Consider the following 11,368-nt stretch of genomic DNA (forward strand, 5'->3'; position numbering starts at 1 on the left):
GCCCCCAACCTTCCATACGTCGTCCGTTCCTCCCCCATCCAGTTTTGCGCCTGCTGCTTGAAGACACCCCCACTGCCTTTATTCTCTCTCCAAAGGAATCCCCTTTGGGCAGCTGCTCCCCCCCTCCCACCATCCCCACCACCTGACCCCTAGTGAAGTAAGGAATGTTTGGAATGCCCCCCCTCGAAGGCCGAGCCTCTCAACCCCCAGCAGAGCATTCCCAGCCCGCTGACCTGCTTCTTTAAGGAATTCCAGAGCTCCAAGGGCTGGGATGAAAGGGAGAATAAGGACAAAGTGCAGGCAAGCAGCTGGCTGGCTCCAGCTTCAAGCAGGCTGCCTCGCCATGCCCTACTCCCTTCTAGTGTTCACAGGTCCCCAAGCATCCCCAGTCCTGGCCAGTGTCAGCTCCTGCTCCACAGCTCACCTGCTCTCCTTCTGGGGAGGAACATCTGGACCTTCCTCCCCACTCCCTGCTTCTGGAGAGCCAGCATAGTTGCTGAGTCTGGGGAATAGGAGATGTCCAGGCAACTACAGGGTCAAGATGCTAGAGCACACAAATTGCTCGGGCTACAACTGGAGTATTTTGGTCCGATATCTTTAAGGTCCTACTGAGGTCTGGAGCTCTGGGCCGGACTCTGGGTGGACACCAGGAAAATACAAGGGAAGGTTTTACACTCAAGCAGCATAGAGTTCAGCTGTGGAGTTGGCTGTGCTACTTTATTCATTCAACTCAGGAATCCAGCCCTCTTCTATGCTCAGCTCTGTGGAAGACAAAGATAACTGCTACGTCTCTGGCGCAACACATAAGATTTTATCCTCAAGGAGGCTGCAGATTGGATTGGACAGCGAAGTAGCATGCATAAAAATAAGCAAAATTTTGACCTCCAGTCAAGACGGCGGGGTAGGTAAACGTGGTACTCACATGCTCCCACAGCCACCTCAAAATTACAACTAAACTACAGTGCAACCATCATTCAGAACACCCTGAAATCTAGCTGAACAAAGTCCTACAAATGAGGATTTAAGAAAGAAGCCACATTGAGACCTGTGGAAGGGTGGAGATAAAATGGGCTGATCCCACACCCACACGTGTGTGGCAGATAAAAATCAGGAGGGATTTCTTAGCCACAGAGGTCCCCACTGAGGAGCGAGGAGTACCAGCCCCACACCAGGCTCCCCAGCCCAGGGTTCCAGCGCCAGGAAGAGACGTCCCTATATTGTTGGCTCTAAAAACCAGCAAGGATTGAGGCTGAGGGAGGCAGGGCTGCTGGAGTCCCAGGCAGTTCATCCTAAAGGGCCCATATATAGAACTCGGACTCACTCCGTCTGAGTTCCAGTGCTGGGACAACAGTTCAAAAGGCACCAGGGACATATAGAGAGGAGCTAAATTGTCTGGCATCAGGACAAGAGCTGGGGGTGGGGGTGCAGCTTTCTGCCAAACAAAAGTGCTGGTGGAAGCCATTGTTCCTTTTCTGAGAGCCCCCCACCTCCACAGAGCCAGCAGGTAGGCATCATATCTGAGTCTCCATCAACTTGGCTCACACTGTTTATCCTGCCCTGATGATTTCCTGAGACCCCATCACACCCAGCTTGTGGGCTCATCCAAGCTGATTTCATTCTAGACCTATCTTGGCTCATGCTTCAGATTTTCCTAAAATCTCTCAAACAAGCAGCATCTGGCCTCAGTTCACCCTGTACTTCTCACGAAGTGGCCTCAGGCCTGGCACTAGCAGCAGCTGGTCTTAGTTCACAGGTTGGCCTGGCCTGGGCACCTCCAAGCCCAGCACAAGTGCAGATTGCTTTGTAGCTCATGCCAGGTGGCCCCAGGCAGAACACAAACAGTGGCTGACCTTGGTCTGCATCTCCTAGGAGGCCCCAAAGCCAGCACATCTTGTGGACAGATTCAGACCACATCAAGGTACCACCTAGCCACCTCCAAAAGTGACACACTCAAGAGGCAGACTCAGAGGGACCCAGAGCCCCACTGAAGTAAGTCTTGCTCTGTGGGACTTACTTACCCTGCACAGCTGACCCTCCATGCTGGTCACTGGTCCCAGCCAGTCCTTGCAACTGATATGCCTGGAAGTACATGCCTCCCAATGACATGCCAACACCAATCAAGGCTCAACTACAACAGAAGGGTTGTACAGTCCACAGTAGGGGGGGTACATCTGCAGTACCCAGGTTGGGTGAACAGGGAGGCTGAGCCACCAGACCCTACAGGACACCTACTACATTAGACCGCTCTACCAAGCCTGGGAGATGCAGCAGTTTCTACATAGAAACAAACACAGGGAGGCAGCCAAAATGAGGAGATAAAGAAACATGTCCCAAATGGAAGAACAAAACAAAACTCCAAAAAAAGAACTAAATAGCCTGACCAGGTGTTGGCACAGTAGATGGAGTGTTGACCTGGGATACTGAAGACCCAGGTTCAAAACTCCAAGGTTGCTGGCTTGAGTGTGGCCTCATCTGGCTTGAGCATGGCTCACCAGCTTGATTGTGGGATCATAGACATGACCCCATGATCACTGGCTTAGCCAAAACATCACTGACTTGAAGCCCAAGGTCACTGGCTTAAGTAAGGGGTCACTGGCTCAGCTGGAGCCCCCCTCCCCATCAAGGCACATATGAGAAGCAATCAGTGAACAGCTAAAGTGCCGCAACTATTCAATACAAGTTGATGCTTCTCATCTCTCTCCTTTCCTGTCTGTCTGTCTGTCCCTGTCTGTCTGTCCCTGTCTCTCTCTCGCTAAAAACAAACAAATAAAAAATCTAAATAAAATAGAAACAAGTAATCTACTAGGTACAGAGTTCAAGAGTTCAAAACACTGGTTCTAAGTATGCTCAATAAACATAGTGAGAACTTTGACAGCATAAAAAAGGATATGAAAACTATAAAAACAACCAGTCAAAAATAAACGATACACTAACTGAAATGAAGAATAATTTACAAGGAATCAACAGTAGACTAGATGGAGCTGAGAATCAAATCAGCAATTTGGAATATAAAGAAGAAGAAAAATAATCATAAAAGTAAAAAGAAACCAAAAAAAAAAAAAAAAGGATAATGTAAGGAGCCTCTGAGACAACTTCAGGCATACCAACATTCGCATCATGGGTTGTTAGAAGGAGAAGAGATAGAGCAAGAAAATGAAAATCTACTTGAAAAAAATAATTATGGACAAGTTCCCCAACCTGGTGAAGGAAATAGACATACAAGTCCAGGAGGTGCAGAGAGTCCCAAACAAGATGAACCCAAAGAGGCCCACACCAAGACATGTCATAATTAAAATGCCAAAGGTTAAAGACAAAGAGAGACTCTTAAAGGCAGCAAGAGAAAAGCAGTTACGTAGTTATCTACTAGGAAGCTCCCATAAGACTGTCAGCTGATGCCTGACCTGTGGTGGCACAGTAGATAAAACTTCGACCTGGAACACTAAGGTCACCAGTTCAAAACCCGGGGCTTGCCTGGTCAAGGCACATATGGGCGTTGATGCTTCCTGCTCCTCCCCCACTTCTCTCTCTCTTTCTCCTTTCTCTCTAAAAATAAATAAACAATATTAAAAATTTAAAAAAAAAGACTGTCAGCTGATTTTGCAACATAAACTTTGCAGAAGGGAGTGGCAAGAAATATTCACAGTGATGAACAGCAAGGACCTACAACCAAAAAAGAAGCTATCATTTAGAATCAAAGGACACATAAATAGCTTCCCAGACAAGAAAAAGCTCATCACCATGAAAGGAGCTCATCACCACCAAACCAGCATTATAAGAAATATTAAAGGGTCTTCTTTAAGAAGAAGAAAAAAAGATTAAAAATATGAACAACAAACTGGCTATAAGTACATATCTATTGATGATTGAATCTAAAAAACAGAATAAAGGAACAAGCAGAGCAGAAACAGATTATAGACACAGAGAACATGTTGTCGCTTGCCAGAAGGGAGGGCTGTTGCGGGGACAGGTGAAAGAGGTGAAGGGATTAAGAAGTACAAATTGGTTGTTACAGAATAGTCATGGGGATGTTAAAGCACGGCATAGGGAATATAGTGAATAACATTCTAATAACAATGTATGATGTCAGATGAGTATGAGATTTATCAGGAGCACATAATAAGTTATATAATGTCTAATCACTGGAGTGTACACCTGAAACATATAATATTGTATGTCCAACTGTAATTGAAAAAAAACAATTTAAAAAATAAGTAAAATTAAATAGAAAAATTATAAGTTCAGATAATGTGGAAGGGGAGTTTGAAAGATGGAAAAGAAAAATTGCAACTTAGATAAAAATAGGGGACTACCATTTATTAAGTGTTTATATGAATTAAGCACTGTATTGTGTTACGTCATTAATACAATCTTTTGTCATTCTCGTATTATAGAAGAAGAAATTGAATCAAAAACATAAAATAACTGCCCTGGCTGGTAGCTCACTATCGTCATCCTGATATACCAAGGTTGAGGGTTCCATCCTGGTCAGGGCACAAGAATCAACCAATGAGCCTGACCTGTGGTGGTGCAGTGGGTAAAGCGTCAACCTGAAATACTGAGATCAGCGATTCAAAACCCTGGGCTTGCCTGGTCAAGGCACATATGGGAGTTGATGCTTCCTGCTCCTCCCTCACTTCTTTCTCTCTCGTTCTTTCTCTCTCTCTCACCTCTCTGAACATGAATAAAATAAAATAAAATAATTTTTAAAAAGAATCAACCAATGAATGCATAAATAAGTAGACCAACAAATCTGTTTCTCTCTTTCTCTCTCCCTTTGTCTTTCTCTAAAATCAATAAAATTTTAAAAATTTAAATAACTTGCCTGACCTGTGGTGGCGCAGTGGATAAAGCGTCGACCTGGAAATGCTGAGGTCGCCGGTTTGAAACCCTGGGCTTGCCTGGTCAAGGCACATATGGGAGTTGATGCTTCCAGCTCCTTCCCCCTTCTCTCTCTCTCTCTCTCTCTCTCTCTCTCTCTCTCTCTGTCTCTCCTCTCTCTCTCTCTCTCCCTCTCCTCTCTAAAATGAATAAATAAAAAATTTTTAAAAAATTTTTAAAAAAATAAAAAAACTTAAATAACTTGCCTAGCAAGCAAGTGGAAAAACTAGACCTCAAATCCATGCCACTGGGATGTCAAATCTTAGTTGGGTGGGGTGGGGCGGGGTGAGGCTTATTTTAACTGGACTGAATTGGAGAGCTGAGAGAAAGCATATAAGCAAATGGCCTGGCTGGGTAGCTCAATTGGTTGGAGTGTTGTCCCAATATACCAGGGGTCGGGAACCTTTTTGGCTGAGAGAGCCATGAACACCACATATTTCAAAATGTAATTCGATGAGAGCCATACAACAACCCGTGTATGTTATGCATTATCCAATAAAAATTTGGTGTTATCTCGGAAGACAGCTGTGATTGGCTCTAGCCACCCGCAACCATGAACATGAGCGGTAGGAAATGAATGGATTGTAATACATGAGAATGTTTTATATTTTTAACGTTATTATTATTTTTATTAAAGATTTGTCTGCGAGCCAGATGCAGCCATCAAAAGAGCCACATCTGGCCTGACCAGGCAGTGGCACAGTGGATAGAGCATCAGACTGGGATGCAGAGGACCCAGGTTTGAGACCCCGAGGTCGCCAGCTTGAATGTTGGCTCATCTGGTTTGAGGAAAAGCCCACCAGCTTGAACCCAAGGTCACTGGCTCCAGCAAGGGGTTACTCGGTCTGCTGAAGGCCCGCGGTCAAGGCACATATGAGAAAGCAATCAATGAACAACTAAGGTGTTGCAACGCGCAATGAAAAACTAATGATTGATGCTTCTCATCTCTCTCCATTCTTGTCTGTCTGTCCCTGTCTATCCCGCTCTCTGACCCACTCTGTCTCTGTAAAAAATAAATAAATAAAAATAAAAATAAAAGAGCCACATCTGGCTCACGAGCCATAGGTTCCCAACCCCTGAGATATACCAAGGTTGTGGGTTTGATCCCTAGTCAACACACATGCAAGAGTCAGCCAATGAGTGCATTGATGGGTGGAACAACAAATTGATGTTTCTTTCTCTCCTTTCTTGTCTCTCTAAAAATCAATCAATAATTAAAAAAAAAATTTGTGTGTGTATGACAGAGACAGAGTCAGAGAGAGGGACAGATAGGGACAGACAGACAGGAAGGGAGATAGATGAAAAGCATCAATTCTTTGTTGCGACATCTTAGTTGTTCATTGATTGCTTTCTCATATGTGCCTTGACCAGGGGCTACAGCAGACTGAGTCACCCCTTGCTCGAGCCAGCGACCTTGGGTCCAAGCTGGTGAGCTTTTGCTCAAACCAGATAAGCCCACACTCAACCTGGTGACCTCAGGGTCTCAAACCTGGGTCCTCCTCGTCCCAGTCCAATGCTCTATCCACTGCGCCACCACCTGGTCAGGCAAAAACCAATCAATAATTTTTAAAAGACATATAAATGACCTGACCTGCAGTGGCACAGTGGATAAAGTGTCGACCTAGAATACTGAGGTTGCCGGTTCAAAACCCTGGGCTTGCCTACTCAAGGCACATATGAGAGAAGCAACTGCTACACATTGATGCTTCCCATTCCCCCCCACACCCACTTTCTCTCTCCCCCCCCCTCAAAATAATAGAAATATTAGTGAATGGACCTACATATATTTGTTGAGCACTTATGATATTCTCAGCTCTTTTTGAAGCATAATGCCTTCCCCTTACTTCTACAAGTCCCAAAGGGAGCATGGAAAGAAGAGGATGAATGAGAGCAAGGAGAAGGGGTGGGGTCACTGCCAGGAGAGGAGAAGGGAAACCACACAGAGGAAATGGGGGGAAGGGAGAGGGGATCCACAGCCTATGCTGTCTTGTCCCATTAGCACGATCTCAGCAGGGGGTGGAGTTGGCATTACAGTGAAAGAGAGAAACTCAAAGATCCTGATATAGCTGTCCTCCTAGTGATCTGTTTGCTTAACCTCTTCTAAACCAGGAGGCTGGGAGGGGCAAACAGGCAGAGAGGATGATGTGGAGGAAGCCTGCTGAGGAAGGGGAGTCTGGATGGGTAGAGAATATCTATTATCCCAGCCCTAAAGAGACCTAGACTCAGCTGTGCATCCCATGCTACATGACCCTTCCCCCTCACCTGCCATGATGCTTCATACCAAAAACATTTCAGAAGCAAGCTCAGAAAGATGACGCTGGCACCCGGGGAGAATGCCGGAGTCCTGGGAGTAGTTGGTTCCACATGAATGCTTCCGGCATGTGAATAACCCAGACAAAGACCAAGGCCAACTTTGGAAAATAGAAAAGGGCCTTCAGAAACCAAGTCAGGAAATGTCTTGGTCAAAATCTTTTCCTGTCCTCAGCCCTTTCCTGGGGCAAGTCCATCCAGGCTGTCCTGAGTGGGAGCCCCCTCACAGAACCAAGTCTCCTTTGTGTGGAGTAAAGGAAGCCCCCATGGCATTTAGTGTGTTCCCAGGTCAGGACGACCTCTTCCCTGAGGGCTGCCTTGGGCTCAAGTGAAGGGGAAATGGTGATTCAGTTGTGTGGAGAACAGTGGTCCCCTGCGAGGCGCAGGGCCCACATCCTGCTGGAGCTTCTGGGTCAGCTCTGTGAATCAGAATCTGGAGACTGGCTGGCAGCGGAAGCCTGTCTTAAGGACTGAAGACCTAGGGGGACCCAGGACAAAGGATTAGCTGAAGAGCCTGGCATTTTTGAGCAAAAAAGGAGACTGGAGAGAAACCACATGATAGATAACAGGAATGGTTTTCTTTTCATGAAAAAAAGAAATAGGCTCATGGCTCAGAGAGCAGGAGCAAGAGCAATGATAGCAGCTGCTGAGACCGAGGATTCGAGGATTCGGCTGGCCAGGCAGTCACCCACATAATGTGTTCATTCATTCCTCCCATAAGTATTTATTTACTGAGTGCCCACAGTGTACACTGTTCTACTCTCCAAGGATACATTTGTAACAAAACTGACAAAAATCTCCACCCTTACGGGCTTCCATTCTAGTGGAGGAAGATAAACAAAGCAATAGGCATAATAATAAGTAAATTCGATAATATATCACTTTCTGATGATGGATACCGCCAAGCAGCATCGTTAAAGTTGTCTCTCCCATGCTATTTATGTCTACCCTCCCAAAGAGCCCGAACAACTGCAGAAGCTCTTCACCGGAGGTTTGAGCTTTGAAACAACTGAGGAGTCTGAGAAGCCATTTTGAGCAACGGGAATGTTCGCACACTGTGGGGTTGGGAGAGATCCCAACACCAAGTGCTCCAGAGGCTTGGGGTTTGTCATGTGCGCCACTGTGGAGGAGGTGGATGCAACTGTGAGAGCAAGGCCACACGGGGGGAATGGAAGGGCTGCAGAACCAAAGAGGCTGTCCCAAGAGAAGATTCTCAGAGACCTGTGCCCACTTAACTGTGACAAAGATTTTTGTCAGTGGTTTTGAGGACACTGAAGAACATCTCCTAAGAAAAATAATTTTTATAAATATTGATTGATTGATTGATTGATTGATATTTAGAGAGAGAGGAAGGGACACACACACACACACACACACAGAAACATTGATTTGTTGTCTCACTTATTTATGTGTTCATTGGTTGATTCTTTTTTTTTTTTTTTTTAATTTATTTATTTTTTACAGAGAGAGAGTGAGTCAGAGAGAGGGATAGACAGGGACAGACAGGAACGGAGAGAGACGAGAAGCATCAATCACTAGCTTTTCATTGCGCGTTGCAACACCTTAGCTGTTCATTGATTGCTTTCTCATATGTGCCTTGACCGTGGGCCTCCAGCAGACCGAGCAACCCCTTGCTGGAGCCAGTGACATTGGGTTCAAGCTGGTGGGCTCTTGCTCAAACCAGATGAGCCAATTCTCAAGCTGGCAACCTTGGGGTCTCGAACCTGAGTCTTCTGCATCCCAGTCCGACGCTCTATCCACTGCGCCACCACCTGGTCAGGCCATTGGTTGATTCTTATATGTGCCCTGACTGGGAATCAAACCTGCAACCTTGGCATATTGGGACAATGTTCTAACCAACTGAGCTACCCAGCCAGGACTAAGAAATTATTTTGAACAGTATGGAAAAATCAAAGTGATTGAAATCATGACTGACCGAAGCAGTGGCAAGAAAAAGGCTTTGCTTTTGTTTCATTTGATGACCATGGCTCCATAAATGAGATTGTCATTCAGAAATCTCATGTGAGTGGCCACAACTGTGACGTAAGGAAAGCCGTATCTAAGCAAAAGAGGGCTAGTGCTGCATCCACTTAAAGTGGTTCTGGAAACTTCGGTGGTGGTCGTGGAGGTGGTTTTGGTGAGACTAACAATTTAGGTCGTGGAGGAAATTTCAGAGGTGGCGGCAGTGGTGGTGGTGGAAATGGTGGCAGCGGGGACAGCTATAATGGATTTGGTAATGATGGAAGCAATTTTGAAGGTGGCAAAAGCTACAATGACTTTTGCAATTATAACACTCGGTCTTCAAATTTTGGATCCATGAAAGGAGGAGACTTTAGAGGCAGAAGCTCTGGTCTCTGTCATAGTATAGGCCAATACTTTGCCAAACCACAAACCCAAGGTGGCTGTGGCAGTTCCAGCAGTGGCTATGGCAGTGGCAGAGGTTTTAATTACTGCCAGGAAACAACGTGTAGCAAGAGAGGAGAGCCAGAGAAGTGACCGGGAAGCTACAGGTTACAGTGGATTTGTGAATTCAGCCAAGCATAGTGGGGCAAGGCCCAGCTGCTACAAAGAAAACATGTCCTACACAATACTCACATGAATGGGCAAAAAACTTGAGGGCTGTATTTGTGATTAACCATATAACAGGTTATTTCTGTTTCTGTTCAGTGGAAAGCATAAAGCATTCCAACTAAGGGTTTTAATGTAGAGTTTTTTGCACCCATGCTGTTGATTGCTAAGTGGAATAGGCTGATCATGTCTCTGGTAAGTGTATCTTCTTCTACTTTCTTTTTTTTTTAATTTTTTTCTTTTTTAAAAATATTTTATTTATTGATTTATAGAGAGAGAGGAGTGAGAAAGAGAGAGAAGGAGAGAGAGAGAGAGAGAGAGAGAGAGAGAGAGAAGGGGGAGGAGCAGGAAGCATCAACTCCCTTGACCATATGTGCCTTGACCAGGCAAGCCCAAGGTTTCAAACTGGCAACCTCAGTGTTCCAGGTCGGTACTTTATCCCACTGTGCCACCACAGGTCAGGCTCTTTTTTTTTTTTTAAGTGAGAGTAGGAGAGATGATGAGACAACTCTTGCATGCACCCCTACCTGGATCTACCTGGCAACCCATCTGGTGTTATGCTTGAATCAACTGAGCTATTTTTAGCGCATGAGGCTGATGCTCAGACCAACTGAGCTATCCTCAGCACGTAGGGCTCGAACCAATTGAACCATTGGCTGTGGGAGGGGAAGAGGGAGAGAGGAGAGAGAAGCAGATGGTCACTTCTCTTGTGTGGCCTGACTGGGAATCGAACCCGGGATGTCTATATGCCGGGCTGATGCTCTATCTACTGAACCAGCCGGCCAGGACCAAGTGTGTCATCTTAAAAATGTGCTGTGTAAAGTTAGTCTACTCTGACGCCATTAATGTGAAGTTAGAATTCCTTCAGGGTGATAACAGTTTCCATATGAAATTTATTTACAGTCTGCTTGGCTGCAGAAGCCATTGTCTTCAGAAATCTTGGTGTAGTTGAATTGACAGTTACTATGTTGTGACATTCACCATTAAAAGCTTATTTGTATTAATGGTTGTTGGCACATCCTATGCAATATATCTAAATTGAATAAGGGTACCAATTATAGATGGGAAAGAAGATTGTGTAGCATCTATTATCATGAGTAATCAATAAACTATTTAATATCATCTTTAAAAAATTAGATACTGTATCAACAGCTAATAAGTATGTATATTAGGAGAATGGGAATGAAGTATTGGAATGAAGGGGACAAAGAGATGATCAAAAAAGTCTCACTGCGAATACGGCATTTGTGCAAAGACCTGAAGAAGGGAGGGAGCTGACCATGCGGATATTTGGAGGAATAGTGTTTCAATGGAGGAACAGCCAAACATAGACTTTCAGGTGGGAGCAGATCAGGCAAGTTCTAAAACAGCCAATGAGGCTGGAGTGAAGGAGACAGTAACAGATAGGATCAAGAGGGATAAGGGGTGAGGAGTAGATTACATTGGGCCTGGGAGCCATTATGCAGGCTATGGCTTTTATTCTGAAGGAAATGGGGAACCAGTGTTCAACAAGGGAAGTGGCATGATCTGACTTTTGATTTTTTTTTTAATACCTCTGGCGTGTCCATTAGCTGAGATGGAGAAGAGCTGCAGGTAGAGTGGTGTTGGGGGA

At 45.2% G+C, this 11,368-nt stretch overlaps 1 pseudogene; it reads left to right on the forward strand.

The window, feature by feature from the left end:
• Positions 1 to 6,707: 6,707 nt before the first annotated feature.
• On the forward strand, positions 6,708 to 9,684 carry LOC136322547 (heterogeneous nuclear ribonucleoprotein A1-like 3; annotated as a pseudogene).
• The last annotated feature ends 1,684 nt before the right edge of the window (positions 9,685 to 11,368 follow it).

Source organism: Saccopteryx bilineata, chromosome 2 (assembly GCF_036850765.1).
Source record: "Saccopteryx bilineata isolate mSacBil1 chromosome 2, mSacBil1_pri_phased_curated, whole genome shotgun sequence".
NCBI classification, from domain to species: Eukaryota; Metazoa; Chordata; class Mammalia; order Chiroptera; family Emballonuridae; genus Saccopteryx; species Saccopteryx bilineata.